This window comes from Myotis lucifugus, unplaced genomic scaffold (genome assembly GCF_000147115.1).
Source record: "Myotis lucifugus unplaced genomic scaffold, Myoluc2.0 scaffold_323, whole genome shotgun sequence".
NCBI classification, from domain to species: domain Eukaryota; kingdom Metazoa; phylum Chordata; class Mammalia; order Chiroptera; family Vespertilionidae; genus Myotis; species Myotis lucifugus.
In genome coordinates this window covers 153,493-159,624 of record NW_005871371.1, presented here as the reverse complement: position 1 = coordinate 159,624, position 6,132 = coordinate 153,493, and the positions used below count along the sequence as shown (strand labels likewise).

The 6,132-nt window shown below is 46.8% G+C and overlaps 1 protein-coding gene across 1 annotated transcript in view; it reads right to left on the bottom strand.

Moving 5' to 3' along the window:
- PPM1H (protein phosphatase, Mg2+/Mn2+ dependent 1H) overlaps window positions 1–6,132 on the bottom strand; it is a 238,083-nt gene that overhangs the window by 182,381 nt on the left and 49,570 nt on the right. The window lies entirely within an intron of this gene.

Genomic DNA, 6,132 nt, shown 5'->3' with positions numbered 1-6,132 from the left:
AGCGACCCTTTCACAGGGGTCGCCTAAGACCATCGGAAAACACATATATAATTACATAATGTTTTTGTGATTAATCACTATGCTTTAATTATGTTCAATTTGTAACAATGAAATTAGGGGTCACCACAGCATGAGGAACTGTATTAAAGGGTCGCGGCATCAGGAAGGTTGAGAACCACTGACTTAGACTGTGGTGGTAACGTGAAACGGAGAGAAGTGACTGTGAAGAGAATGAAGCTTGGCTGGGCAAATCCAAAGCACAAGGACCTGGATCTCATCCTAACCTCAAATAGATTTTAAAAGCAGGACATAAATCTGAAGCGAAGAGATGGTCACGTTCTCCAGCTGCTGGTGGCAGCTGGCTACCTTTGCTCTGGTGAGCTGTCTCCATATTGCTTCGAGCCAAATACAGAAGGCACACCCTGACATTCTGCAACAACCTTTCTAAGCCATTACCTTAGGACCTGAGAAACTAGGACATAACTGACTCAAGACTGCCAAGAACCATTCCCCAAGGTCAGGGATGATTTATTCCCTGTTTAGGAAAGTCCAAGACCAACACGGACAGACATTCTCATCTATATAGCATGCTTTCAAATGTCTTTCTTTTTTAAAAAAAATTAAGATGACATTATCTTAGGAGAAGCATGAAAACATTTATGTAGCTTCTTCCCTTATGTTACTTTAGGAATGAAAAATAAACTGCTTTGCCATCTTCAGTCCTAATACTGAATTGTATAACACTTCAACAGTCACCCTGGGTGTCTCCATGATGAGAAGTGAGGAGCGCAAAGAGCATGGAGGAGGAGGGAGAGTCACAAAAGCTCACAGCCAAATCGCAACTATTCCGCTATCAGTCCCCTACAGAAGGGCAGGGGTCCCACTGGCCACAGCTGAGTTCCCACAGGCATTGCCCCACGGCAGGTGATCCATTGAGTCCCCAAGCATTGGTGGGACCGACCCTCATTTTTTATTTACATACAGATTCAGGCCTGGGAGAAGTCTTACTGTTTCTTGCGTAGAGGCAACCACTTTTGGTCATTTGCTCAATGAGTATAAAGCTTAGGTTGGAAGTTCTCAGACAACACAGACATGACCCTAGGGCGGCGACTGCCACCTTTTCCATCTCATGGCACACATAAACTAATTACTAATATTCTGCGGCACACCAAAAAATATGTTTTGCTGATCTGACAAAAAATATATGTATAATTTTGATTCATTCACACCAGATGACTATTGTTGTGTTGGCTGTTGTCATTTTTTTGTTTGACAATCTAAGGGAAAAGAGGTCAGAGCCCCTAACAAAATAGTCAGATATTGCATGTTTTAAAAATTCCTGTGGCATGTTGGTTGAAAATCGCTGCTCTTGGGCATGAAATTCTAAAACAGAAGAGTGTTCATAAAGTCTAGAAGCTTTGATTAGGCAATCCCAAAAAAATGCTAATGAGAAGAAAAGTGAGTGTTGCTATGGAAACCTGAGGGTGTTGCTTTTAAACAGCCATGCTAAAAGGAAGGCACGGGACCAAAGGCAAATACCTTGAAAGAGAAGCATGTAAGGTAAGCATAGAGGATGGTAGGTATGCTCAGTCAGGAATCCTAAGGCCAGGCGTGCTCTCCCTCCATGGAGCACAAACTTTCCTCTTTCCCCTCCGCTTTCTCCCAGGCGTGTTACCTTTGCCTTGCTCTCTCCTAAGCTTGAAGGGCCCTTCTTTTGCTTCTGTAATTTGTTTCTTGGGCCTATGCCACTCAGTTGCTCACTTCTACTACCTCTGTAACTTTCTCTTACAATCTGAAAACAAAACAAAAAGAATCCAAACTGGGGATTTCAGAAATTTTACATACAACAAAATTAAGTTTTTTAGGGGTACACTCTTTTATTAAAATACTAGAGGCCCGGTGCATGAATTTTCCTGCACTGGGGGGTGGTCCCTCAGCCTCGCCTGCGCCCTCTCACAGTCTGGGAGTCCTCAGGGAATGTTCTACTGACGGCCTAAGCCGCAGTCTGGCCTCCCTTTGTGGGAGGCAACCAGACGGGCGATCAGGGGACATCGCCACCCCGCCACTGCCACTGCCTGGCTTCCCTCTGCGGGAGGTGACGGGACGGGTTGATCAGGGGACGGTGCAGGCCTCCCCCATTGCCCCCCAACCCCCCATCGCTGTTCCCTCCCTCTGCCCACTGGTATGCGCCTTGGCTGGCCTGGCTGCCTATTCACCAGTCCTACTCCCCACTCACTGGTGTTCCACAGTTAGGTCAATTTGCATATTATGCTTTTATTATATAGGATCATATTTTTAAATAGCAAAATCGAGGAATGGGTCTTTCTGGTACTTGGAGTCAATGGAACTTATAGTTGGCTTCTTTAAACAAAAATTCTTCAGATAGAATAAGTGAACATTGCTAAGGTAGAATGAAGTCCAAGATGAATAAAAAGATTGTAAAAGAGCTGGACCACAATGGGTTCAAGTCACCTGGATTTATCTTTTATTTCCAACAACTTGCAAATGTTATTGCTGATTCACTGTTGGTGAACTTTTCAGAAAGAAATCATAGAAAACTGGGCTTCCCTAAGGCCTCTGAGAAGATTCTCATGACATTCAGACTAGATGGTCAATTGGGGTACAACAATTTAACGAATGAGCATGCCCAAAGCATGCTGTTGAGTGCCTGGCTTGGAGAGGGAGACTCATTCTTCACTCAGCCTGTGAACATGGTCTTAGGCTAGATAGCAACGCAGAAGGCAAGGTTAGCACCTATGTTGTTGGGAGAAGGCAGGGGTGAGGGTGAATTTCCTGTCCCACTGAATCAGGATTCGACCATCTTTACAAGCTGGAGATAACAGGGATCAATAAAAGGTCTGAACTTGGGTTGTTAAAAACAAAAAAGTACATATACAGGAAGAAGAGCAGAAACATAGGAGATGCTAGTAAAACAATCAAGAAACAAAACTAAACCACCTCTACAGGTCTTAGATGACAGGTAAACTCAATATGCTAGGTACCAAAATCGCAAGCACGAACTTAGGCCCCAGTAGCAAACACGGTTTAGGAATATCAAGGCAAATAGGACCACTTGTTGAATGATGCATTCAGTGGTTTATGCTACTGCTATGACTGAGGATCTGTGTCCCCCTAAAATTCCTATGTGGAAATCCTAACAGCCAGTGTGATATTTGGAGGTGGGGCCTGTGGGAGGGGATTAGACCATGAGGGTGCAGCCTCATGCACTGAATCAGTACCCTGATAAAAGAGATCTCTAAGAGCTCCCTTGCTTCTCCCTCCACACAGGACAGAGTGAAAAGATAGACGCTGTCTGTGAACTAGGAAGTAGGATCTCACCTGGCATAGAATCTGCTGGAGCCTTAACCTTGGACGCCCCAGCCCCCCAAATCATGAGGCATACATTTTTATTGTTCAAACCATCCAGTTTGATATTTTTGTTATAGCAGCCTGAGCTAAACACATCCATCCATAAAAGGAGTAGGAAAAAATTAATGTATGGAGGCAAGCAATCAAGATGGTGAAAAGACTTAAAACCACGTTCCACAAGGATGTTCAACTCAGGAAAAAGAAAACACAATGCCCGGCTGGTATGTCTCAGGGGTTGCGCGTTGACCCAGGAACCAAGAGGTGAGCGGTTCGATTTCTCGGTCGGGGCACATGCCTGGGTTTTGGGCTTGATCCCGGGAGGGGGTAGGCAGGGGGGCATCTAGTTGCTGTTTCTTTCCCATCGATATTTTTTTTGTCTCTCTCTTTCCCCCTCCCTTCCTCTCTCTCTAAAACTCAATAAAAACATATTTTTTAAAAAATATATTTAAAAAAAGGAAAGAAAACACAAGCAGGAGAGCTGTCCTAGAATGATACGCTGTCACATGGATGAGGGTTACACAGGATCTCACCTGAATGTCTCCAAAAGGTAGAACCACCTGTAAGACAAGAAGCCAGCTGTCTGAGGTTAAATGGGGTGGCCACAAAGTCTGAGTTCACCATTGTATGAGGGTTCAAATGGGAGCTGGGTGCCACTTGAATAATGTAGAAAAGACTGGTTAGATTTGGACACCTGTCAGAGTCCCGTGCAAACATGGCATTCTGTTACATAAGTTCAGTGACTAGTTCCTAAGTTGTGCCCAGTTGCCTGCAGGTGGCAAGTCTGATGATGTAACTGCCATCTCCCCCTTTTTTTTAAAGCACACCCTCACATGCTATGGCTTTCCTTTAGCACAGTATCAAGACGAGCTCGGATCTACCATACGCCCATCTTCAGTAAAAGTTAAAGTTCTTTCCACTCCTACAAACATGCTGTCGCAAAGCTTATTTCTTACAGTCTCTTACCTCGGAAACAGATGGAGGGTGTTCCCTGTCCTAGACTATGTATATTTTGCTCTGATTAGAAATATAGTCGATGCTCAGTCTGAGACAACCACTCTGGAGGCGAATCCTTGGCCAGATCTTGGCAGGGGTCTTCCTCCCTGGACTTACGTACCCACCGTGTGAGCAGCCTGCTATTATGGGCTGTTTCTGTGGCGGTGATGTTCACACACGCACGGGGCTTCCTGGTTAGTGAACACAGACCGGGAGGCACTACCAGGGAGGCACGAAGCACTTCCGCAGAGAATGGCTGCCCGTCGGCCACAGAGTGGCCAACACTCTCAGCATCAGCTTCCATCGCTGCTGGAGCTGCCTCTCCAGCCTCATCTCTCACTACTGATCTGTTCGTAGATTTTCCTTTCGTGAACTCTGACACCCCAGCGCCTTTGGTCATGCCTAACCGTCTGAAATGCCTCCCCTGCCCCTTTCCCCCGACCCTATTGAGGGGCCCAGCTCACAAGCCATCTTCCCCGATGCCAACACACCCCACCTGCTTCTATTCTCCCCAGGAGTCTGTTCCACTGGAACCAAGGCTGCCCTGGCAGAGCCCAGGCCCTGGGCCAGAGCAGGCTATCAGCTAATACTTACAGCTTGAACAAATAATGTCCAACTGCTCAGCTCCCCTAGATCAGTGGTCGGCAAACTGCAGCTGGCGAGCCACATGCGGCTCTTTGGCCCCTTGAGTGTGGCTCTTCCACAAAATTCTACGTGCGGGCGCGCACGAACAGGGAGAATTAAACTTCGTGACCCAGGCCAGAGGCTGGTATGGCTGGGAAGAGCCACACTCAAGGGGCCAAAGAGCCGCATGTGGCTCGAGAGCCGCAGTTTGCCGACCACTGCCGTAGATGATAACAAACGCCTTGAGGACAGAAAGCATTTTATTCCAAGGCGCCGAATAATAATAGTAACTGATGTCCATTGAGCTTACCATGTGCCAGGCCCTCCTCTAAACACGTTACATGAACTGTCTCCCTAGTTTCTCCAACTACCCGTGAGATACCTATGACTGTCTCATTTTGAGATGAAGTAAGGGAGTCTTCGGGAGGCTGCCTAAGGCCATGCTGTTGTCGAGTGCCTAGCGGAGGTCCAGCCTCGGAACCCAGGGTACCTGCGACCCGAAAGCACTCCATCTGCTCCTGCACCCGGTGCACCACCTGGGGGGAGAGATGCTTCACCCACGTTCGAAGAGTGAAACTGCACAGCACACACAAGATGTTAATGGAGACCTGCTCTACTAGACATGAAACTCCTAGCCGAGACACAGAGTGATGACTATTATTTTGTCTTTGCAGGGATGCCAGCTCAAACATTTTAAATAAAGAAGGAAGGAAAGAGTAAGTCTGATGCACTCCATTTTGATGTCTAAAATGAAATTTTATTTAGCTTTCAGTACCTATTTCCTGTTTAAAAATGTTACCCAGGCTGAGAAGAGAAAAATGTTCTCCAGCCGAGGGGGTGGGGATAGGGGTGGGGGTGGGCCACATACTGCTGAGATGGAAAGACACTCGGGGCTCTACTGGAGGGAAAACCTCAGGAGGAAATAATAGGCCACGGTCTGAGTGCTCCTTGCGGAGCAGCTGGTTTCAATTTGATGCTATTTTTGCTTCTACTCAAGACAGAAGTATCACCCAGCTGACGTGGCTCAGTGATTGAGCGTCAACTATGAACCAGGAGTCAAGGAGGTTGACGTTCAATTCCCGGTCAGGCACGTCCGGTTGCAGGCTCAATCCCCCGCTTTGGGCATGCAGGAGGCAGCCGATCAAT